The following is a 25,640-nucleotide window of genomic DNA, read 5'->3' on the forward strand; positions in this document are numbered from 1 at the left end:
TCAAGATCCACAGACGGAGAAAAGTGTCTCGGACGAGACAGAAGCAAGACAGAAAACATACAAATTAGCTCAGTAATTTAGCAAGCAAACTTCACTGTCACACTAGCGACAATATCAAAGGGGTCCACTGGAGGGCAGCAAAACGACAAGGATTTTCCCTCAGTTTCTTACAGGCCTGCATCTCCAATTTTCATGGGTTGGAAATAGCTGGACTCCTCTGCTTCTCCCCCTGACTAAACCTGAGGAAATTACACATTAGTTCGTTTATTGTGTGTGGTGTATTGATTTATTCTGAATCCCTCACACTAGCGCTTATTCTTGACTCTGTACCTAGAGAAAATGCATCAACGTCTGGTTTTGAGTTTGACTGATTGCTGATTAGCTGGGAGAGTCCTGGCATTTTGGTGATGCACTATTTGTGTCGTTTGCGACAACATATATATTTTTTACTGATTAGGAAAATACATTAATATTTAAAGCATTTAATGTAAAATATGTATTGGGTAACTGAGCGAATGCTGGTACTCATTACCCGTGACTGACTACCTGTCCATTTAAAGCACTACTTTTAACAGAGCTGGCTTGCCTACACCCACCTGAGCCATATCTCATTCGCTGATAAATTCATCTGGGGAGGCGGGATCTTGTCAGGGCAGAAACACTTTTTTCTATCCAGTGATGCACTCTTGATTATTCTCCTCTCTGACCTCCGCCTGTCCCCAGCCATACCCCCACGAGTCCTTGTATCATAACAGACTGGCACAGTCATGGCACGAGTTGTGACGTTTCACACTAACGCCAGTGGGACCTGGTCCGGATCACAACACAGCAACCAGGGCCGGCTATTGGCATGGGTTGGCTGAGCCCAGGCACTGTGCGCCAATCTTCAGAGGGGCGAAAAGAACCGTCTGCACAAAGGTCCTTCAAAGCGTAATGCCCCTCTTCCTTGGCTCCAGTGATTTGCGGAGATGTGTGTTCAGAGCAGTGCTTAATTTGAGCCAGTGGTTTTCAGTGCAGGGCACCAGAAGTGGCGTTAATGTGAAACGTCACCAGTCGTGGCATAACTTGTCTGAGATACTCCACAACGTTATGGATCCTTCCACCGGCCTCCAACCATCTGTTTTACTGACTCCTGGAGGTCAGGAGAATTGACCTTTATTCAGGGGGTCTTGCCTCTGCTTCAGCTGGTAATTGTGGGGAAAGGAAAGAAGCCTTGTGTTTTAAGAAGTATGAGTTTTGACCGCTTCTTAAAGGAGGAGAAATTGCTTCCTCTCTTTAAATATTTTATGCTGCTCGTCCTCCAACTCAGATCCAAACAACCCGGCACCTCCAAATGGAATCCTTAAAGCAGCAGAGCTCTGGAGCTCCCTTCAACCCCAAGGTAATGACTGGGAGGAGGAGGAGTTAGGCCAATGGTAATGGAGTTTATCAGTGAGAAATTGGCCCATTTCCAGTAAGACAGTCTGAACCTCGTAACCTTTCAGTGGGTACTTTACTTTTTGGAGCTCAATAAGCAACACATTTATGGTTGCAAACCTGTGATTTAATAAACTAACACTGCAAAAGAGAGCTTTGCTATCTACAAACCCCTCTTTACGAGCTTGAAAAGTCTTTCCGGCATCTAAAAAGGGTTCCGCATCTAATACCGAATTACAGTTAGGAGGGGAGAGAAAGAGCTGTTGCTGGGTTGCGGGCACCTCAGTTGGGGTGGTATCTGATTGGTAACCGTGAAGCTGTCCCACTGGAATACGCTCCAGAGAAGATGGCTTCGTGCCATTCAGTGGCTGTTTACAGCGCTCTGATCCTTCCCTCTGACCACTGGAGGCTCATGATCTGAAATAAACAGAGAAATTAATTTTGGGCTGCCTTATGAAAACACGGAGAGTCAGTCTCCCAGTTTCTGAATCATACAATACCGGATAACCATGGTGGGTTCACAGCATGTTCCTCGTTATTTCTGATCAAAAAATGCCGTAGATTTATTTCCATTTCCAGAGGTAAAGACTCTCATTTGTTTCTATGACTAGATGAAATGCAAATGTACATATTGATAAAACTTACATTACTCAGCACATCCCTCCAGTACAAAACGTCCCACTCCTTTGCCTCAGCATTAGCTCCAACATTCCAGTGATGACATCACAGGTGGCATCAACACTGGAACATTCTGAGCAGCAACATTCACAAATACACACTGATCAGATAAATGAACCGTGAAACCCTGGTCAAATGCACAGCTAATCAGCAAACAAGGAAACTGTTGTGCCACTGAGACCTGAAAATCTGAGGCTCACGCCCCCCCCCGAACCCCTTCACCAAATCTTGCTGACCCCCTACCTAGGTGGCTGACTCAGAGCGCCCTCCAGTGCTTATCTGTGCTCCCCATCATCAGTTACCAGCCAGGCCTCAGCAGCAGAATATTAAGTATGCTCACGTGGGACATTTACATGCACGCAGTGTGCATATGTTCGAAAGGCCAAGCCCATTTGTGACGACTTGAGTTTTAGAGATATGACATCCATGTACTAATATGCGTTTTACAAATTACCCACTTTTGCCCAATCGTCCAAAACAGTTTTATAACAGCTCCAGCTTGTCGGAAGTACGTACGCTAAGCCATTAATGTACTTCCCCGGGATACTTTGCTATAATTAACAACATACAAGCAATTATTGGCAGGATAGTAGTTCATTAATGTGGCGCCAACGAGAACAACAAATCAGGTGGCTGCCTGGGAGTGATTATGTCGCAGGTGTCATCTAAAGTACTGCACATCAGTACTGTAGTTCGTTGCAGGAGGGACGCACAGTATCGCATGCACTGTCCAGTGTTCTGGTGCCATTTAACTATAAGAGGTCTCAGCGGCACAACAGTTTCCGTGTTTTCTGATTAGCTGTGCATTTGGCTAGGGTTTCACGGTTTATTTATCTGTTCAGTGTGTATTTGTGAATGTTGCTGTTCAGAATGTTCCGGTGCAACCAGAATGAGGCTGCATCTCAAACCTTTACTATGGTACCTTCAGAAACATTAGACAGCTTTTCACAATCTGGGAAGGATGGTACTGGTATCTCAAGATATAAGAAATAAACTTTGTTGGTGGCTGGTGTCAGACAGTCTTCCCAAGGGCATGCCAATCCAGGTATCTCCCCTATTGGTACTAACAACAGATACCAGTGCTGTGAAATGGCGTGCTACTTTAGAGACATAGGTGGTCATTACAACCCTGGCGGTCGTTGTTAAAGCGGTGGTAAAACCGCCAACAGGCCGGCGGTAAAAAAAATTGAATTACGACCGTGGTGGAAAACGCCAACATAGACAGCCACTTTAACACTCCGACCGCCACGGCGGTAGAAACAAACACCGCGGCGGTCACCGCCAACAGACAGGCGGAAGACAAGGTTCCGCCCACTGTATTACAACAGTCCAATCTGCCACCTTTTCTGGGGCGGATTCACCGTGAACAAAAACATGGCGGAAACAGGACTTGGAAGGGAAAACGCTCACCTCTACACACCCCACGAGGAACCAGGACGCCATGGACCCGAGCTCCAGATACTCCCTGCCTTTGTCTTCCTGCTCCTCTACCAGGAACATCAAAGACGGCGGCGAAGACCATGGTGAGTACTGCACCTACGACACAGGGGAGGGAAAAAAGAGTGACACACACACGCAACACGCAACACTCCCACCCCCACCCTCACCCACTACAACACACACACAAGTACATGTTGATACATTACATTTCCAACCCCCAACCCCCCCTGGAAGAATGCAAGGACAAAAGGAAATGAGTTGAACGTTTGTAATTTATTAAAATACAGTAATCACAAATATATATATTTATTTACACTATAAACAAATATATACACCAAGAATACAAGTCCAAGGTATTCCACAATTAAAGTCCGTGGACCACTGGGCCCAAAATGCATTGGCGAGGCCCACACTCAATAACTGATCAAAACGGAGAGAACACTGCACGGGCATCAGATTGAAATACAACAGGCACCTCAGGGGGAAGGGAATGGGGGCACCTCAGCCGGATGAGTGCAGGACGCCAGATCCACGAGGGGGCTCCATGCCCATTGATGTATCCTGGGGAGTGCAAAGCCACAGTCTCACAAGTCCTTACAGTGGGGGGCTTGCCCACTGCTGCATCCTGGGGAGTGCAAAGCCACAGTCTCTCAAGTCTCTCAAGTGTATGGTTTGCCCACTGCTGCATCCTGGGGAGTGCAAAGCCACAGTCTCACAAGTCTCTCAAGTGCGTGGTTTGCCCACTGCTGCTTCCTGGGGAGTGCAAAGCCACAGTCTCACAAGTCTGTACAGTGGATGGTTTGCCCATTGCTGCATCCTGGGGAGTGCAAAGCCAGTCTCTCAAGTCTCTCAAGTGGGTGGTTTGCCCACTGCTGCATCCCGGGGAGTGCAAAGCCACAGTCTCACAAGTCTTTACAGTGGGTGGTTTGCCCACTGCTGCATCCTGGGGAGTGCAAAGCCACAGTCTCTCGTCTCTCAAGTGGGTGGTTTGCCCACTGCTGCATCCTGGGGAGTGCAAAGCCACAGTCTCACAAGTGGATGCCTTTCTCCACTGGCTCTGGAGGGGGCTTTGTGCCCAGAGTGCTTCATCCTGCCAAGGACTGAGGTAGTGGAAGTGATACTCCACTGGTTCTGGAGGGGGCTTTGTGCCCAGAGTGCTTCATCCTGCCAAGGACTGAGGTAGTGGATGCCTTTCTCCACTGGTTCTGGAGGGGGCTTGGTGCACAGAATGCTTCATCCTGCCAAGGACTGAGGTAGTGGATGCGATTCTCCACTGGTTCTGGAGGGGGCTTTGTTCCCAGAGTGCTTCATCCTGCCAGGGACTGAGGTAGTGGATGTGATACCCCACTGGTTCTGGAGGGGGCTTTGTGCCCAGAGTGCTTCATCCTGCTAGTGGCGGCCTCAGTAGCGTCAGAGCTTTTGGCGCTCATTAGCCTGCGGTGCTTGTGGCGGCGGTGCCCTGTTCAGTGGTGCTGGTGGCGGTGGTGTACTGTTCAGCGTGGCTTGTGGCGGCGGTGTCCCGTTCAGTGGTGCTGGTGGCGGCGGTGGTGTCCTGTTCAGCGGTGCTGGTGGCGGCGGTGTCCTGGTCAGCGGTGCTTGTGGCGGCGGTGTCCTTGGCAGCGGTGCTTGTGGCGGTGGTGTCCTTGGTAGCGGTGCTGGTGGCGGCGGTGTCCTGTTCAGTGGTGCACTGGCCAACTTTTTGTGCTTTTGAGGTGGGGGACTGTCCGTGGTCTGGCTCCTTGGCACACTGGCTGCCCTGCTGCCTGGCGCACTCCAGAAGCCGGATACTACTGGCACCACTGTTCCCGCAGATGTTGTGGCTGAGGTGCTGGGTTGGAACCCGGAAAGGTAGGCCCTAGGGGACTGAAGGGGTGGGGGAGGTGAGGGGAAGAGGTCAAGGTTGGAGAAGGAAAAGTATTTTGGACACACTGGGACGGGTAGATGGAGGGGGTTTGGGAGTGGGGGAAGAGGTAGTGGTTGTAGGAAGTGTACGTTTGCTGACTTTGGGTGAAGGTGCATGGGTTGGAGGCTGTCGTGAGGTGGATGGCTGTTGGGTAGGTGTGTGGCTGCGTTTGTGTACCTTGGGAGGTGGGCTCACAGACACACTGGGAGAGGACACAGGGGATGTGTGAATGGTAGTGGGGGTGGTGAGTGCAAGTGAGCGGGTGTGGTGGTGGGTGTGCTGGTGATGGACGGAGTGGATGAAGATGTAGTGCATGCAGGTGTGAGTGGAGACGAGACTGGGAGGGAGGAGGGAGACGAGGAGGAGGGGGACACAGTGGAGGCAGTGGATGTTGCTATGTCTGCATGTGTATGATGCTTGCGTGAGTGCCTGTGGGATGTGTGGTGCTTATGTTTGCCTGAGCTTCCCTTGTGTGTTGAGGTGTGTGCATGCTGGTCTGATGGTGTGCTTGGGATAGGCTGAGGTACAGGGGTTTGTGTCTGGGTGGGGGAAGTTGGAGGGGGGAGGCTGGACACAGGGACAATGGCTGCCATCAGTGCTGAGGCCAGAGTCTGAAAAGCTCGCTGTTGGGCTGCCTGACCATAATGAATGCCCTCCAGGTATGCATTGGTCTGTTGCAACTGCCTCTCTACACCCTGGATGGCAGTCAAAACGGTAGACTAGCCAACAGTGAGAGACCTGAGAAGGTCAATAGCCTCCTCACTGAGGGCAGCAGGGCTGACAGGGGCAGGGGCTGAGGTACCTGGGGCGAAGGAGATGCCCACCCTCCTGGGTGAGCGGCCACGGGGCACATGCTGAGGGGCTGTTGGGAGGGCGGTGCTGGTAGGGGGGGTGGCGGCTGTACCTGTAGATGTGGGAGGCACAGAGGGGTCCGCCATCGCAAGGGAGCTCCCACCAGAGGAGGAGACCGTGTCGCTGGTTTCAGCTCCTGTCCCCGCCGTGGAGGTCCCCTCACCCTCCGTCACACTGGTGGCTTCTGACTCCATTGTGTCGCCCTCCAGGGCCATGTGGGATGCAGCTCCCTCATGCTCCGATGCCACTGCTCCTCCGCCTGATGATGGTAATGCACACAAGAACAGGGAGACCACAAAAAGGGGGGGAAGACAGAAGAAAGACATGTTCAGTGCATGCAATACCACTACCGTTTGGCAGACACTACAGACACAAAAGCCCCCTGCACTACGCCATGCACTTTGAGTACCCTAATTAATCACAGGGACATGGGGTACAAGGCCTATGCCCGATTGCTCCACACATGGAAGTCACAGGAGCCTGACTAGGTGTAGTTGCCTCTGAACACAGGTGGGGTGCCACATAGTCTGCCTTAAGAAGGGACCTTGCCTACTAAACTTGCCCTGGCCTAGGGGAACCCACAGCCCACCTCCCCCACCCAGACACCTCCACTGCGCGCTGAATCAGCGGAATGAGAGTGTACTCACCCCCTTGTGGCTGCTGTGATACCCTCAAGCGCCCATCCAACTCCGGATATACCACTGCCAGGATCCGGAACATCAGCGGGGTCATGGTGCGACGGGCACCCCTCTCACTTTGGGAGGCCATCCCCAGCTGGGCCTCCGCCGTCTTCTTGCTCCAGCGGCGAATGTCCTCCCATCTTTTCCGGCAGTGGGTGCTCCGTCTGTGGTGGACCCCCAGGGTTCGGACTTCCTTGGCACGCCAAATATCCTTCTTCTGGTGGGCGCTGACCTAAAGGAATAGTACAGGGGAAAAGGAGAAGATATAACCGTCCGCACCGTCACAGTCATTGGCCCGCATCACTACCCTTGCCATGACGCACATGCACTCACCGTCGTTTCATGCACGCCTCATTCCCCCCCCCCTATCTTTCATCCACACCACTCCAAACAGCAGGCATTGCCCATTCGGCATGCTCACAGTGTACTTACCTGTTTCGCTGGAGGACCGTAGAGTAGCGTGTACTGGGGGAGGACCCCATCCACTAGTTTCTCCAACTCCTCCGTGCTGAAGGCAGGGGCCCTTTCCCCAGACACATGAGCCATTGTCTCTTCCAGACTGAGGTCACAGCAGCACTTGCAGTGTAGGTCCTCTCCTGTCGAAGATCAGGTATCAAGTGAGTGAACAGACAGAAAATGGCGGTCACGTCCGCGGTGGTGCGTACCGTCACCGCCGGCGTACATCGTCATTGGCTCCTGGAACCCATGGGGTCCAATGTTAACCAATGTAGGATTGCGCAGCGGTCTTCGACCGCCTACCGCGACGGTGTACAACGCCAGCGCAGTTACATCATATCCCCTTGTCCCACCTTACAGGTCAGGCAGCCCCCATTTCAGGGGGCCACATGGCATTAATTTTGACTGCGTCACACATATCTATGCCTTCCATAAACACTAATACAGGCATATATCGATTAAAAAAATTATGGAATAAAGTTGTGTTTACGTACCTCAGTGTTGGTTGACTCTCTGCTCGCTGTTCTCCTCCATAGAGCACGTCCGCTGGGGCAGGTGAGGAGATGGCGGCATCCTCCGGTGTACAGACCGCTGATGGACCTGTTGACAATGGAGGAGCGACATGTAATTGTCACATACAGACTTGATCGTACCACAATCCTGGAACTGTGTGCCCAGTTGGAGCCAGACCTGATGTCAGCTATCCACCATCCCACAGGAATCCCCCCTCTAGTGCAGGTCCAGTTAGTACTTCATTTCCTGGCTAGTGGGTCTTTTCAAACAACAGTGTTCATAGCATCAGGGATGTCCCAGCCTATGTTCTCAAACGTGTTGTCCAGAGTGTTGTCTGCCCTGCTGAAACACATGCACAGCTAAATCGTGTTCCCTCAGGTGGAGGATTTGCCTACAGTGAAAGGTGACTTCTATTCCCTGGGACATATCCCCAACATCATAGGTGCCATTGATGGGACACATGTGGCATTGGTCCCCCCGCAGGAGTGAACAGGTGTACAGAAACCGGAAGAGTTACCATTTTATGAATGTGCAGATGGTGTGTTTGGCAGACCAGTGCATCTCCCATGTGAACGTCAAGTTTCCTGGCTCAGTGCATGACGCTTACATTCTGCAGAATAGCAGCATCCCTTTTGTGATGGGGCAACTCCAGAGGCACCGTGTGTGGTTATTAGGTGAGGACATGGACCCAATACAGTGTGACTAGGTGTCTGGGTCTGGGGATGACCCTAAGAGTTAGTGTGTGTCTAACAGTTGTCCCTCGACATTTGCAGGTGACTCTGGCTACCGCAACCTGTCATGGCTACTGACCCCAGTGAGGAATCCCAGGACAAGGGCAGAGGAATGCTACAATGAGGCCCATGGGCGAACTAGGAGGATTATAGAGAGGACCTTCGGCCTCCTGAAGGCCAGGTTCAGGTGCCTCCATATGATAGGTGGTTCCCTATTCTACTCACCAAAGAAGGTGTGCCAGATCATCGTGGCCTGCTTCACAACTTGGCTTTGCGAGGACAGGTGCCTTTTCTGCAGGAGGATGGTCCAGATGGAGGTGTTGTGGCAGCTGTGGATCCTGTGGACAGTGAAGACGAGGAAGCAGAAGAAGAGGACATAGACAACAAGAACACAGTGATTCATCAATACTTCCAGTGAGACACAGGTAAGAAGACAACACTGCCTGCTACATCTGATTTAATTCTTCTACCTCTCATCTGTCTGTCACTTTCACCCAGTGTATGGACCCTGATTTGTCAATTTCCCTTTCAATTTCACAGATGTGGGTCCCACTGTGTGACATCTGCTTTGTTTCCGCATGGACTAGAGCTGTGTGACATAGGTATGTTGACAATACATTAGATATAGCATTTTTCCACAGTTATTGCAAATACACATTTTCGAAAGCACAGACGGACTCCAGATTGTTTTGTGATTTAAGGGTGTTTATTTAAGTGCAAAATAGTGGAGGGGGTTGTAAATTGGTCAGGGGTAATGGTGGAGGAATGTCCATGGCAGAGTCCAGTCTATTAGTCTCACAGGTGCATTGTCCAAAGGGGCATAGGAAGTGGAGCTAGGGTAGTTTGAGTATGGACAGGGTGACAAAGTGGGACAGAAGGATGACATTCAGGGTGGTCTAATTTCTTGGCGGGGGTCTTGGCATTGTTCTCTGTCTTTGTTCCGGATCTCAGGGACCGCTTGCGAGGTGGTTCTCCATCTGCAGGGGGTGGGGTGCTGGTGTTGTGGTCCTGTGGCGGTGCCTCCTGTCCACTAGCGCCGGCGGAGGTGGTGGGCAGTTTATCATCCAGGCTAGTGTCAGGGGCCCCTTGTTGTGCCACAGTGTCCCTCCTGGTGTTGATTAGTTCCTTCAGCACCCCTACAGTGGTGCCCAGGGTAGTGTTGATGGATTTGAGTTCCTCCCTGAACCCCAAATACTGTTCCTCCTGCAGCCGCTGGGGCTACTGAAACTTGACCAGTACCGTTGCCATCGTCTCCTTGGAATGGTGGTAGGGTCACATGATGTTGGAGAGGGCCTTGTGGAGAGTGGGTTCCCTGGGCCTGTCCTCCCCCTGTCGCACAGCAGCCCTCCCAGTTCCCCTGTGTTCCTTGGCCTCTGTCCCCTGAGCCGTGTGCCCACTACCATTGCCCCAGGTCCCTGGTGTTGCTGGGGTGGTGGGTTAGCCTGGGTTCCCTGTAGTGGTGGACACACTGCTGCTTGATGTGTCCTGGGGACAGAGGTATGGGCCCACTGGGTGGGTGCTGTGCTGTTGTTTCCAGAGGGGGGAAGCTCTGTAGTGGCCTGTGCCAGTGTGAGGGGAACCGACAATCCCAAGGTCCCAGATGGGCTCATTTTGAGGTAGGTCTGGTAGTCCCTGGCCTCCTCTCTTCCTTAACAAGTTGATACAGAGTGGTTGAGCATTATCTCTATTTCACTCCCTTGTTACATTTTTAATCTTGGCCATCACCCAACACAAACAAATAAACTTAGTATTCAGTTAGGGTCTTCAGCTAATTTTAGTTTTTCTGTTGTTCTCTCCTCTTTTTCCCCTCACTCACTCTTGAGGTTTGTGGCATCATCGAGAAAAGATCTCCGGCAAAGAGCCCCCCTACGGGGGGTGCCCGTCAGACATTGCAGTGCCGGTCTGACGAGGAGCACGTCCGATGATGAAGCATGACACCCAATAGGGTGTGTGAGGACTCTTGCTCCTAATAATTAGGACTCCATAGTGTTTACCCTGTCTTTCTTTTTGGAACAGTGTATTTCATTATACATTAGTATTCACAGGAGGGCATACACTGGACCATCAATCCTCCGAATCCCCCATCTTTCCTTAAGCACACAACACATACACCACAACAGCAACATGTGAACAGGAACACACTGAGGTCGTGACATCGCTAGCCATGTTTCTTAGGTCTGCAGTGAACCTGCCACACATCTGAAATTACTGTACAGCCTAATGTTAAGATGTCAAAGATCACAACGTGTGGAGTGGGTTGCCTAAATGTCACCTTGCAAAATGTAAGTGTCCCAATGACGTTTACATGAATCCATTGCATAAGTCTAAAGGTATGGGATGTCCAGGGTACATTGATTAGAACGTGTTAACAACACTGTCAATTTTAACCTGTGTATGGAACTATCATCTCACCCCCAGTGAAGACACAGGGACACCTGTATCACAAGTCACAATGCTAAGTAGGGCACACTGTACTGCAAATCCCAAAACATACTGCTGACAACCAGTCAGCAGCCAAACACTCGTTCAGCCAAGGAAACAACACAATGCAGATGGTACATCCTACAAGCTTAGGATGCTACATTATAACACAAAAGAGTCACAGACAACACAAGACAACTACTGCCATGGAAGGTCATTTCAATAGGGCCAGCTACATCAACATGATCCCATTCATTTTCTCTTGCAGCTGATCAGGGGTATGGCATCCAGCCATGGATTATGACACCTATTGGCAACCCAAGTACTGCTGCAGAGCGTGCCTACAACGACGCACATAGGAGGACACGCAGCATAGTCGAGAGGACCTTCGGCATCCTCAAGTCAAGGTTCCAGTGCCTCGACATCACTGGTGGTAGCCTCCTATATTCCCCGGAGATGGTCTGAAAGATCATCCTAACATGTGCAATATTGCACAACATTTGCATCAAAAGGAACATTCCCCTCCCGGAACCAGAGCCACACATGCCTGAAGAGGAAGAAGAGGAGGATGCTGGCCTGCAACATGAGGGGGAACTACAGAACACGGCCGCTGGTATACGCAGACGGCAACATATCGTCAACAATTTCTTTTAAATATAATCACCTTCAACACTTTAGTTAACTAATTTAAATAAACACCTATAATAATCACCATATCATGGTCTGGCTATTCATTTTTGCACACCTTCATCTCTACTTATCAGAATAAGAGTGTTGCCTCATGGAGCATTGCTGAGATACTGATTAGGACACTGAAAAGCCCAGAGCTAATGTGATGCGTAACATACAATGGTCACATACTCACACACTGTAAATGACATCTATCATGTACATTTCTCCTTTGAAGGCCAATAGCAGAGGACCACACCTATTTCACACATACATGTTGAAATCAAGGTCCAATGCAGCATATGGCACACAACTAAGACACCATCACTCAATAAGGGGAAAACAAGCCTCATACATGAGGCAGTCGATGTGCTTTTGCATTAGTAACAGGAATGTCTGACCAGACCCTTGACAGCAGTAAGTCCAACTGCATCCAATATTTGCAAGGACTATCTGTGACCAGAGTTCCATAGAAGCAGAACATAAACAGCGCAAGTGCCACACATATGAGCAGCATTGCACACATGACATTCCATGTACATGCCAGCCCATTTCCTAACTCCTGACACACCCATGCACCTGGTCACAACCCACCTGTCTGAAGAGGTCCCTGGAATACTAAGATGTGTACCCTGATATTCCCTCCTCTACACACACAGACTAACAATAGCAATCGAGTGTGCTACACCCTTTCCTATGGTATGCCATTGTCATAGAACATCTGACTGCATGGACGTCAGGTTAATTTATACACTGTCTTCTAGTTTCAAAGCCCTGTTAGCACCTGTAGATTGCTTCCCGTGTGAAAATGTCTGTTGGCCCTTAGAATGCAAATCTCACCTACAGGACTGGTGAGAAACAGATGCAGCCCACACCTGTGATCGCCTCCATGCACACCACCCATTTAAAAAAGCACTGCCCCTGCTGATGCCTGGAACAGCATAGAAGTTGCCATTTTGTCAAATACACCGTTAAGCATTGATACTAATTAAGCTGTGGAACACAGCCCTTGGGTTCATTTGTCACCTTCAAAAACACAGGACATACGCAGTTTGACATGTCAACTGTCTAGTTCGTCCTCCAAACAGTCTGAGTCAGACCACTGATTATGTAACTTGACAAATTGCTGGATCCTGAATCACCCTGCATTCTGTCAGCCTGACTGGCATCTGTCTGTGCGTCACACTCAAGTATCCCTGTGTCTACATATGTACCACACTTGCGTTAGCAAACCTCTCTTTAATCAGGGGGTATTGGGCATGGGCTTCTTCAATGCATACCCAAATACATTGTATAGCATCATCTGCCTTTTAACTGTACCATTTGAGTAAAATCCTCTGGTAAAAGCAAAATTCATGGCCCATCCCTTGTCTGGGTCTCATTATGCATGAATCACCCTGCATTTGGTCAGCCTTACTGGCATCTGTCTGTGCGTCACACTCAAGTATCCCTGTGTCTACATATGTACCACACTTGCGTTAGCAAACCTGTCATTCATCAGGGGATATTGGGCATGGGCTTCTTCAATGCATACCCAAATACATTGTATAGCATCATCTGCCTTTTAACTGTACCATTTGAGTAAAATCCTCTGGTAAAAGCAAAATTCATGGCCCATCCCTTGTCTGGGTCTCATTTATGCATGAATGACAAAGTGTGACAGTGTCCCAGGGCAGGGATTGGGTACTGGGCCTTCAGCAGAACCAGCAACCTCTGATAATGTCCATGAAAAATACACACATGTCCGGACCATGACAGTTGACACACAGAATCACAGTGCTCACAACATATTGATGGGCCGTGTGTGGTTAATAGCTGCGAGAATAATCAGCACAGAGGCTATGATGTTCCCAGATGCAGTGGGAATTGCAGAGGCTAACCTGTGTACAAATGTTGTATTGACAGCTGCCGGAACATGACACCTGAGACATTATCTCACTCAGCACACCCAGGTTGCCCTGTTGACTGTCTCATTACACGTCTTTAGTGACAGGGTGGGACCATCCCCATGTAGGTTCACAAGTCCTCATCCACTTTACTCACATTGATCAACCAAGGATACTCAGTAGATACAGGAATAGCTGCCACTGACTCATGATGAGTCCTGGACCGAACTGTGACAAATTACACCCCAAACTATATACAGGATCATAATTGGACCACACACATGAACAAGACACCTATGTGCAATTGATCACTGGAAACATGTGGACAGGTGCTGTCTTGTATGCTGGTCCACCACAGCCACTTGATAGTTGGGGCTCACTTCTATGGCCTCAACTGTGGTGTCATCATACATTTGAGATTCACCCTTGTCTGTCTGTGCAAACAACATGGTACCCACTTCCTCAATGCATGTGTATGACTCACTGTGGGATTCACCAACTAGTGCCTAGGAAGCTGTTACCAAAACTCTAGGACATAGGATGTTGAAAATGTGGACCATTGACATGAACATGCGTCTGCCATCTATCTGGTGCATGCTTTGTCACATGTGGTGTCTACGTTACCCTAAATCTTGGAAGTCCACATTACGGATGTTGCTACATGTATGACTAACACATGCCCTCTCTCATTTCCACAATGACTTGCATCTAAGGATTGGACACATGGACGTCACATTCATACAAGCATATGTGCAATAATGCTTCATGTGATACACACACACTTGGTCAACAAATACATTAGTTGCCAAAGCACACACTTTGAGCCAAAGGCATCTAGGTATTGTACATACGTGCGTCACATTGCTATCCTCTCCTTATGCCAAACATGCCCAATTTGTGCAACACATATATGTAGGCCACACTTATGACCATCTATTGCGTCAGCCAACCGTAAAAATACTGTGAAGGGAGTAGCGGATCATGGTCCGCTGCAGTATGATGTCACACATGTGAACATACACCATCAACACCATAGTGTGTTCAATCAGCCTATCTCTGATGTGTCCCAAATGTAACATAACAAAAAAACAGAAAAATTGCCCAAAACCAGTTAATGCACTGAAATGTTGACGTTCCTAGCATTATGTGTCATTTTTTGCCCACCAATACTGTATTTGCGTCATTTTTTTTGACGCATAGGAGTGAAAATTAGCCCGCATCCAGATATTTGTACAGGCCATGTACTATTATTTGGATGTGGGGTAATTTTCACTCCTGTGCGTCAAAAAAAATGACGCAAATACAGTTTTGGTGGACAAAAAATGACACATAACGTGAAAAAGGGCGGACATTTCATACAAGAAGTAATGTAATAGGATATCCTGTTTACAGATCATGTACAGTGGGTGTACTTTCACTTTCACTTTGCAGTCTATGGTTCTTCTAGACTGTGTGGCTGTGTAGAGAGTGGTGTCCTGAGATTTTGTGCTTTTTTGTCCTGTGTGCTATCTGTATTGTCAATTTGTGACATAAATATTGTTGGTGTATACTGTACTAGTGTGTTTTGTGTACATTTGTCCATTTACCTATTGTTTTTGTTGTTTGTGGGAGTCTGTTGTGGGTAGTGTTAGTTTGGGGATAGTTGGGCTCTTTTAGTGGTTAAGTTTACTTTTCATCTGTATTTGTACCCCTACTTTCCCCTTTTTCCCCTTTCTATTTCTTTTACCCCTATTCCCTTTCACATTTCCACTATGTCTGGTAGGCCACGTCTTGGCAGGATGGGTGAAGAGGAGTTGGGGGGGTTCATATGGCTTGTGTGCCATTTCTTGCCACTCATGATCGAGGCAGGGGGCAGGGTGATACAGGGGTATCCAACAGAGGCGCGCAGAATCCGGTGGGGAAAGGTGCTGCATCACCTGCAGCGTGTGTATGCCAGCCAGAGGAGTGACCACCAGCTGAAGCACCGGTGGGCTGACCTCATCACCAGGGAGCAGGATCTCTTGGACTACCTGATGGTGGCACTGTTGGTGAGTACTAATCATGTAAATGTGCACTATTAAATGCTCTGTAGTGACATAAGAGGATTTGTACTATGTCTGCCAGCTAACTTGCTGACTGTGTGCAATGCTGGGGAAACATACAGGGATAATTGATGCACTATGGTAAGGATCACAATTGCTAGCTGTCAGGTAGCACGTGCTCAGCAAACTTACAGGATACTTTTCCATAAAGTAAATTGGTGCGGCCTTTGTGTCAGACAACCAAACAAAATAGGAGCCAATCATGTCTATATAGGGTACTATTGACAGAGAAGTAAAGATGTACCAACATATTGGCTAACTTTGTTGACGCAATAGCTAGACTGACTTTAGAATCACTACATGATGCAGAAAATGAGTGCGCCCTTCACATCAATTGATAATAGCAAAGTGGCTCAGACATATGTCTCATGTGAGTCTGGTGAGTGTGGAAGGAAAGCGTTCACGGAAGTACTATGAATGTTTGGGATTATTGTATTCCTTGATCTTTTTGGATACATGTCAGATCTGGATTTGAAAACATCGTGAAAAGGTGTAAGGTGCCTTCAGCTAACATCTTAGAATGTTTGTTGGAGTTAGTTGTGCCACATTCGAAATATGGATGGCAGGCCAAAGGTATGCACATGGCTTCACATCTCCATGGTTGGTGCAAATCACCCTAGCTGGGCCACATCAATTGAATCAAATGTAACAACAGGAGGGCTTACAAAAGTCCCTGCCCCTCCCTCTGTACATTGTACCTATGTGTAATAAATGTGTCATGGCCACAAGGCATGTTTGACTGGTAATGCAGTCCTCAAGTAACCAGGCTTTGGATGTCTCTCTTGGATGCACATTATGAGACGATTACACTCCATATTTTTTTTCAGGTCACCAATTATGGGGCATGTTTGCAACCACTTGAGAGTTAGGGCCAATGTATGTGTGCAGATATGTGTGTAACTGTCACAGGAGACCCATGCTATGTACAAGTTGGCTGTGATATATCAGATGCAGTATCATCATGTCTGAATGGCTGCCATTTCCTTATTCAGCCTACACATTGTATATGTTTATGAAATTGTTGCTCTGTGCACAGATTTTGAGCACATTTCTTCCTTCCATGCCTTACAGGTGGACCGGCACCCTACACTGTGGGAGCGGTGGCGACATTTGAGGACCCCGACCACTCCAGTAAGTGTTGATGTGTCTGTTATGTGTTGTGTTTGCTGTTTATGGACTCGTGTGTGTTGAACGCATAACAAGGTGTGATGCGTTGGGCAATCATTTCTCTTGTTCCATGAGTGGGATTTCAGTTTCTCACATGTTTTGAGTTGGCCAATGCGTATCCAATGGTATTATGTAGGGATTGTAGGCCATTCCTGTAGGCCCCACTGTGAGTACTGGGGTTAGTTATGTGGATGACACTTGTATCAACAAGAGTCGCACTGGAAGTCAGCTCCGATTTAGTCAGCCTGTCAGACCCACATTCTCCAAGATTGGTACAGCAAATTGCTTTCCAATAGACTTCTGCTTCCCTATTTACCAACATAATTATGAAACTGTAGGTAGAACCTCCTAGCAGCATGTACTTCCACATGTAGTGCTACAAGTATGTGGAACTTGAGTGAAATGGCCTAGGTGTTCATGCAAATCATGATCATGGGTGTTCTTGCTACTCTATGTCTGATGTAAGTCAGGCTTTACTGGAAGTATATGTTGTGTACCAAGTTCTGCATTTCCTGACATGTGTGGCCCTATGATTGCTCTAGGGTTTGCTGACTCCTAATTGTTGATAGACCTTACCTGTGGTGTGTGTATAGAGCCAAACACGTGTGGAGTTTTCTATACACTCCTCGGTGTACATGTTGTTGGAAATTGATAGTTGTTTATCCACCCCCCCCACCCTCAAACACGGGCATGAGTTTGTGAATGGGGTACCTAGTACTGATGCTACCAGTATGTTACACATACATGTGAATAAGTGACTGTTTGGTTGGAACCTAGTATACACACTCAGGTGTGGCACTTGGTACTATACTGGCAAGTCCAGTTACAACTTGCAGACCATGTGGCTTTAGTTTTGCATTCCGTACACTGACATTTGTAGCCCAGGTCTTGGCGGAGGATATGCAGCATGATTCTTAGCTGATAACTGGCAGAACTCAGATGGCAAGTCAAATCCAGTTGTTACCCATCTTGTAGGTTATGGATGTGCTATGTGTGATGTGACCTTTGTAGGCTGGCCTGCCATGTACTTCCTCAGGGACATTCTATGATCTGTATTGTGATATGAGCTGTTACAAGTACTGTAGATGTATTGTCTGATTAACTTCTTGTGCCATTTCACACAATGCAGTTACTAATGTAGAATATTTGCATTTGTCTTCACAGCTGCAAACTGACTCCAGACCAGGTCCGTGAATTCCAGCGCCGGGCCATGAGATACCAGCACATCCTGCTGGTGGAGTCGGGGTTCAGGAGGATGGCCCGGCGATATCGCCATGAATGGGCCTCTGGGGCATGGAGAGCCTTCCCACAGGGTGGGCCTACTTTGCCCACCACAGCCACCACCAGCACAACCACCACTTCAAGCCAGGTGGCCCCACCCACAGCTGGGACTGTTGTGCCTACATCTGCTGAACTTCCAGGCCCCAGCATTGCTACAGGTGCAGGACAGCCCACTGGGCCTGGCACCACACACACACAGACCTCCTCCACCGGTACCCAGACTGCCACAGCTCCATCTGTTGACCCTGCAGCCTTCCACAACATGGAACGGAAGATGGACCGTGTGCTGCGCAAGTTAAGCCATCTGAGCAGGGATGTGCGCCACATTAACCAGCGTGTTAAGTCTATCAAGAGGACCCTCTGCAGGGCCAACCTCTAGACTGTATTTGATATGGAAATGATTCCCTCCCCTCCCTCCTCTTTCCTTGTTCCTATAGTTAGTGGGCTTAGGGGGCTTAGTGTTAGGTTAGTATAGGCTGTTAGTTTAGTTAGTGTTAGTGGGTGGGGGGTGGGGGGGTCCTGATTCTTTCTATTTTTACTTATTAAGTGTGTGGGTGGATGGGTGGGGGGCTATGTTGGGGTTCTTGTGTGTTTAAAAAAAAAAAAAAAATATATAGAATAGTATGTGTTTAGGTTAGTATGTGTTGTCCTCCATGTGTCCCGTCTCATAAGGGGGGTGGAGGGTAGATGTTTAGAACGTTGCGTTACATGTGATAAGTAAGTGTAGCTTAGGTTAGTTAGGGACAGTTGTGGGTAATGAGTAGTCAGGGTAGATTAGGGTAGGTAAGATTTTTCCCTCAGTTTCCTCTTCTGGGATTAGCATTTAATAAATATTTGGTTAACCCTTAACAGTATGTGTTAAATGGTACTTGATCCTGGGTTTGGATTCAGTGTACATACATTTTGTACTATTACATTTGTGTCCTATGCTACAAACAAATCCCAACTGAGCTGTACGATTGGCAGCTAGCCCAGAGCTTCCTTGCAAAGTGTCCACCCTTCGTTGCAACCACCAATCACGTTTAATATGGATGACAATGTTTTTCTGTTGATAAGTGTGTTTTCAAAGTCACAAACAGTGCTTCCAGACTTGGTATTGGGGGAACAGTGTTAGGTCTGACTGCAGTGTGATGATCAAGGACACCCTTATAAGATGAGTTATCATTGGCACTCTTGTATTCTTGTCTTCATGACTCTCATATGTCATTTGTGACACAGTTCAGCATGATTACCTATTTGTATGTAAGCTCAGACACCTTCATTTATGCAGTTTTTGTAGTGTTTGCTTAGATTAGTGTGCACTGTTATATGTGTTATTACTGCATGTTGACAACATTTTGCGGCCACTATTTGATGACTTAGATATCCCTTGAGGAAGCATTATTCTGTCCAACACAGCATGATGGTGTACGGTTTCTCACTTCATCAGATCTTACCCTCAGGAAGGGCAGAGTATGATGCAATCATGGGCACTGTGCTGATTTATCTGACTACATAATATCAGGACAGTTGTATTGACAAGCTACGTAATTTGACAGTAGGCACATTTCAGTTATCTACTGCACAGTTGATATGTCACATTACCCAGAGACAGATTTGTTGTGTGAGTGCTATTTATTGAAAAGTGCTATCTGTATATTGTCCATTATTGTGAGTCCATTATAGTGACATCTTACATTGTGATCCTACACAAGGGGTTCCGGAAATGCTTTTGACATGCTGGGGTTGATGTTTCAGACAGTGCAGAGGGACAGGATTTGCCAATGAGTAGGAGAGAGACAATCACTGGGCAGTGGTTTGCAGAACAGTGCTTGAGTACAGTTGTTGCAAGACTGGCAAGTTACAAAGCGCAGGACCTTGGTAATAGTTGGCCATGTGGCAGGGACTAGTGCTTCCGGGTCATTTTCCTTGTGAATGTGATCTGTTCCATGTCTTCTTCTTCTGATGTGTGTGTTGCCTCCTCTGTCCTTGTTGTTGTTGGTTGTGAAGGGGCAACACACACCTCAGTGTTAGAAGACGTGGAGTCAGACCTCCCGGTCGCTGCTCCCTGTGAAGGTCTTAAGGGCAGTGCTGCAGCAAGGAGTATCTGCTGGTTCTTGAGAATAGCAGCCACATCACCATGGTAGGCAGCCAGGTCGGCCCTGAGGGGTTCAATGTTGTATTCATGCACACGTTGACAGGATTGCTGTTGTAGGTGTTGGGTCAACTGTATTACAGCTGTGCTGATTTCCTTCTGGTTTTTCTGCAGTTCTTGCAAGATAGATGTTAGGGCTTGCATAGCTGCTGCCTGATCTGCAGATGACGTCATGCACGAACGCACCCCCTCTAGGCTGGCTGCCATAGTTTGCATCCCCACCCGCACCTCCTTGGCCAGCTCCCACTGTACTCCAACTACAGTTCTCTCAAAGCTGATGCCAGTATCGGCTGAGTCCTCAGCTGTATTGGAGCTGGCAGGTCTTACATTTGGGGTGGTGGGTAGATCCTCTGTGATGGCTGCTTGTTCTGTGCTCATCCTTGTGACTGAAGGTGGGGTCTGGAGGGTTTCAAGGACGTTTTGGATAGTCTCCTGGGGAATGTTTATCGGCTCCTCATCCATGTCATCAGGGTAATCTGGGACAGGAATATCCGCAGGAGATCCATCTTCCTCTGCAATGAAACAGGGTACAATTAGTGTGTCTGTGTTGTGGCAATTTTGATGTGACATGCCTGCCTTGTGATGAATTCACTTTGTGATCTTGTGTCGTGTTCATTGCTCCAGTCCTTCAGATGGGCTTTCTTCCAGGCCTATGGCCCATCTGCATGTCACATGTATGTTATTGAGTTATTAGACTTATCAGCATCATCGCCTCTAGGTGTTGGTTTAGGCCAAATAGAGAATTGCCACCTTCTTGTCCTACTCAAGCCTCTGTCTACATCCATTCTCATGGTGAGACCTTTCACTGGCTGTGGGTGTTCTGATGGCCCTGGCAGCCCACTTAACAATCTGGACCTGCCCCAATCTCTGATCTTTCACATCCACTTAAATGTATTTGACATGTGGCATATCCTATGCATAGCAATGTTATGACACGATATGGATGTTGGCATTGGTAATGTGTACTGCTGATGTTGGGGAATGTGTGTTACATTGGATTGCCCTGATAATCGTATCAGTGTCCTATTTCCTCCTCTGACTGTGCAGGTGTATTTCAGTGACCAGTTACATGTGTCCTCCCCTCAATGCTGTTGTCTGAGCAGTATCACATTTGGGATGTTGCATTGTTACCCAGGCACAGGATGGACCCTGACATATGCAGCATGGGTGTGTCCTTAGTGCTGTGTAGCTCCTATTGATGTTTACATTGGCTGATGTTTGTGACAACTATGGGCATTGACATTTGACAGTACTGGAGCTTTTGTCTTGTTTCTGGGGATTGTTAAAGTTGTCATCCTCACCCCCTAATTTAGGTGTGTATGATCCATGGGGAGGTTACTGCCATTGGCTACTTGAGCTGCACACAGAGCGGAGGTGGTAGTGGCAACTGTTGTCGCAGTTACATTCCAGTTGTCGGTATGGCTAGAGGTTGTTAAGAGGGCCCTAGTTAATGTAGGGGGTATGGTGGCTGACGTGTGCCAGGATGTCAGTTTGACGTTGTGGCCTTCCCTCCTGGCATGGCTTTCCCTTTGCTCCATCGTTGGCATGACAGCATGCCCCCATGGGACTGTTGTTGGTGTAGTGTAATGGTGTGCCCCAGCTTCTGTTTGTGCAGGCCATGCCCCCATGCCGTGCCCCTTTACCCATGCCACTCCATGGATATGATGACTTCCATGCATTTTGTGGTCGACATCCCCCCCTCCTCACAGTTGACATTATTGCATTATAATTCCCCATGCAACTTACCCTGCATGTGCGATGTCTCCTGGAAGTCTGCGCTGTCCTGTCCTTGAATCCCTGTGACGATCTCCTCAGGGATGACGGCTGCGACCATCTCCTCCATGTGGTCCAGGGCCTCCTGGTGTGCTGGACTCCCACCTCCAGTCTGCAGTGCTGCCTTCCTGTTCCTGGCCATCTTTTCCTTGGTCCTGCGCTTGCAGTCATGCCAGCATTTCTTGCACTCGATGACTGTTCTGCGTACTTCTGGCACACTGTTAATCTTGTCAACAATTTGTTGCCATATAGCCTCTCTCCTACTGATTGGCAACTTTAAGGTGACAAACAGTTGGTGCTGGTGTTCCGTCACCTCTTTAACCAGAATTTCCTGCTCCTCTGCACTGAAGTAACACTTTCTTTTCTTCTTATAAGTGTCCTGGTTCTTGTGTGGGTCCTCCTGGCTGGTTCCTGGTCTGTTGTCATCTTCCTGGGGTCTGTAGTGGCATCTGGGATCCATTTTGGCTCTCCTCTGGTGAAATGGCAGTGTTCGTGTTTTTTTTTGACGCTATTGTGTCAAAAAACGGCGCATATCCGGTTTGCGGGGTCGTAAATCGACCCATAGTCATTTCCGCTGCGTTAACGTCGTTTGCTTTCCGACTTGACGCTGCGGTGTGCGTTAAAAATAATTACTCCCATCTGTGGTTTGCGCCGCCGTGCGTCAAAGTATAAATTTGACGCCCGCACAGCGCACAAAAATGGCGTTAGCCGGCGGTAACATTTTTGACGCAAAACTGCGCCGGCGCAGTTTTGCGTCAAAAAGTATAAATATGGCCCTAGATTCCCAAGTGACACAAATCTCTTTGTTTTCATTAAATCTTGTAGACCTAAATTATACTTTCATTTATTGATACCATGAACTAGACATATTGGCATGCATTTTGGTGATCCATACACACATACATCATTCCTGGGGTGCTCAGTCTGAGACAATCTGGCCTGTTTTCCTTCTCACGATTGAATACGGAAATGTAGAATATCTATATTTAAGAAAATGCCTTTATAACTTGAATCTTCGTGTCTTGTAACAACGAGAATTAGTATGACTGCCAAGAATTTGTGCAAGGTTATTTCAGTTATTTCAATAGAAAATGTTCTATTGGGGCTGTGAACGAAAAGTATTTGTACTGAGTGTTTTTTTCAGAGCCTTTCATTGTATGTATTAGAAGCCTGGATTTTTTATGCAATGTGAACAAAGGGACTCCCATTGTGATAACAATTTTGAGTTGGAATAGAGTGAAAGAGTTATTCGACAAAATGTTAGTAGCTCTGTCATTGAAGTTTTTAAACACGTATTATTATGAACAGTGCAAATTCATATAAGCAAAGAGTTTAATTGTTTTTGCAAAAAAAGTTCAGTGATTGGCTGTCTGAACCATGGGATAATCGGAGCTTAAATTAGTCTCCCTTAGCTGGAAAAGACTGGGGCACCTAAAACAGATTTGACTCGGTTCTGAGGAAAAGCCAAATGAATCAATCAAATGAGAAGGAAGGTAAACGTCGTAATTAACACCCTATATAAGTTTCCACAATGCACCGATGGGGCGCAGCACATTAATGAAGAAAACCCAGTGGTGTGGGGGGCTACATTTTACAGTACTCAGGACAAAGAGCAAGACTGGAAGAGCGTCGATCAAAAAACCTCTGTTTACAGAGTAGAAAAGATTAGTGGTGACTTAGACTGATGAGGACTATTTCTCTCTGTGACAACAAATGCTTTGTTCAACCTTTATGCAGCTCTTCCTTCCTCATGTTTAACTACTAACCTTCACCCAGAGTGAGTCAACAAGCATCAGTCTCCTGCCTAAGTGGTCTACATGCCACAGATGTTTCCCAAATGCTGTTGTGCCTTATGGCACTGCATGGTTAATGCATATGCTCTTGTGCCTGTCTTCCCACACCACAATTTTCTATTAGGGCCAAACTCCTTTCTGCCAGCTGCTTTCCGCTTTGAGAGAGAGGGATGCTCCTACTTAGGGTGACCACCGGGCAAGAAGGCAAATTCTGGAGAGTGACAATACAAAATTCAGGAGAAAGGATCAAAATTCAGGACAAAGGGTCATTTTTACAGACAAATCTGAGGAGGATGCACGATTATAAAGTCGATACAGAAGTACAAGTCAAAATAGGTTTATGTTCTTTAGTTGTATTAGACATTGGAGTATTGAGCGACCATTCGTGTATAGCTGGACATATTTAACAATGATAAAACTAGCAAACATATACACTCCAAGCAGAATTTGACAGCTGACCATGAATGACTGTGTGTAAAAGCAGTGCTGTTTTACTGAACGTAGACTTGGAGTTCACAGGCTGTTGCACTACTAGAGAGTGTGAAACAGAGACAAATGATGGTGAGAAAGGAGGACAGAAGGGTATATGCGGGGATGGAGAGACAGAATGTTTGTACAGTGAGAGTGAACAGTGAGAGAAGGGAAAAGCAAGCAAGGGTCAGACAGTTGAGAGAGAGAAAGAATAGATGGTGATAGAGAGACAAAAATAAGATGGGCCAGAGAAAGGAGTGGAAAAGAGATACGTAAATATGCTGAGGGCGACAGAGAGAAGATTGAAAAGAGAAAAAAGTAGAGGAGCATATAAAAGGCAAGGTAGAAGGAACAGAGAGAAAGCTTGTGGGTAGAAAGAGAGAGAGGCAGAGACAATGACAAGGTAGGGGAGAGGAGGAAGCAGATACAGAAGAGGAGGGAAAAAGAGAGAACGAGGTTAAATAGGGGGTGAACAGAGAGATGATGTGATTGTAACCTGCATGCCAGACATTTAACTCCCAATATTATGCTTTGCTAGGGAAGCTGAGAGGGATAGTACACATTACTGATATCCATGCAGAACTCTGCTTGAGGGTCCAGCACAGAGGTCAAAGTGGACAAAATCTCCTCGGAACATCATCCCAAGCTTTCTTAAGTTTACCAGAACAAATCCCACAATTGGGTTAAAAAACAACCACGTCTCAACGGTTAACCCTGACCTTAAGTTGCGTCAGGCTGAAAAGGAAAGAGATGGTCTCCTGTGCTGTGAAGTGGAAGGAAGGACAGACAGTTACAGAAGAAAGAGGCCTTCTTTCCAGGGTGTCTGTTACCTGAAAAAATGTAAATGTGTGCAACGAATTAATCAGCAAGTCTAATAGCTGCTGGGGAACCTGTCTTGTACTGTGTGAATTGCATTTGTAAGTCAAGCTTACCAGACAGTTCAGGTACTTACAGGGGGTTACAGCCCACCATTTTCAACTCCCTCCTTCTCACCTCTGTGTGCTCACCCCAAATGCCTACCACTGTGCTGTGTTTCTCTCTTGTTTACTTCCCACCCACCCTCCTCGCGCTCATTGCCGTTCTCAACCTCTTGTACCTCTCCGCCCCTGCTTGTGATGCTGTCACTTTTGGGTGCTTCTAGCGTATTTGCTCCCCCCTCTCCGTTCAATGTTCTTCTCTCTCCCATTCCCTTGTGTTCCGTTTTTCCCTCCTTGTGTGCCTCTACCGTGGCTCCCAGTGTTGCTCACTCCTGTGTGCAGTGCTTCCATCTCATTACCTCTATTCTCTCCTCCATT

The sequence above is a fragment of the Pleurodeles waltl genome, chromosome 11 (assembly GCF_031143425.1).
Source record: "Pleurodeles waltl isolate 20211129_DDA chromosome 11, aPleWal1.hap1.20221129, whole genome shotgun sequence".
In the NCBI taxonomy this organism is placed as follows: Eukaryota; Metazoa; Chordata; class Amphibia; order Caudata; family Salamandridae; genus Pleurodeles; species Pleurodeles waltl.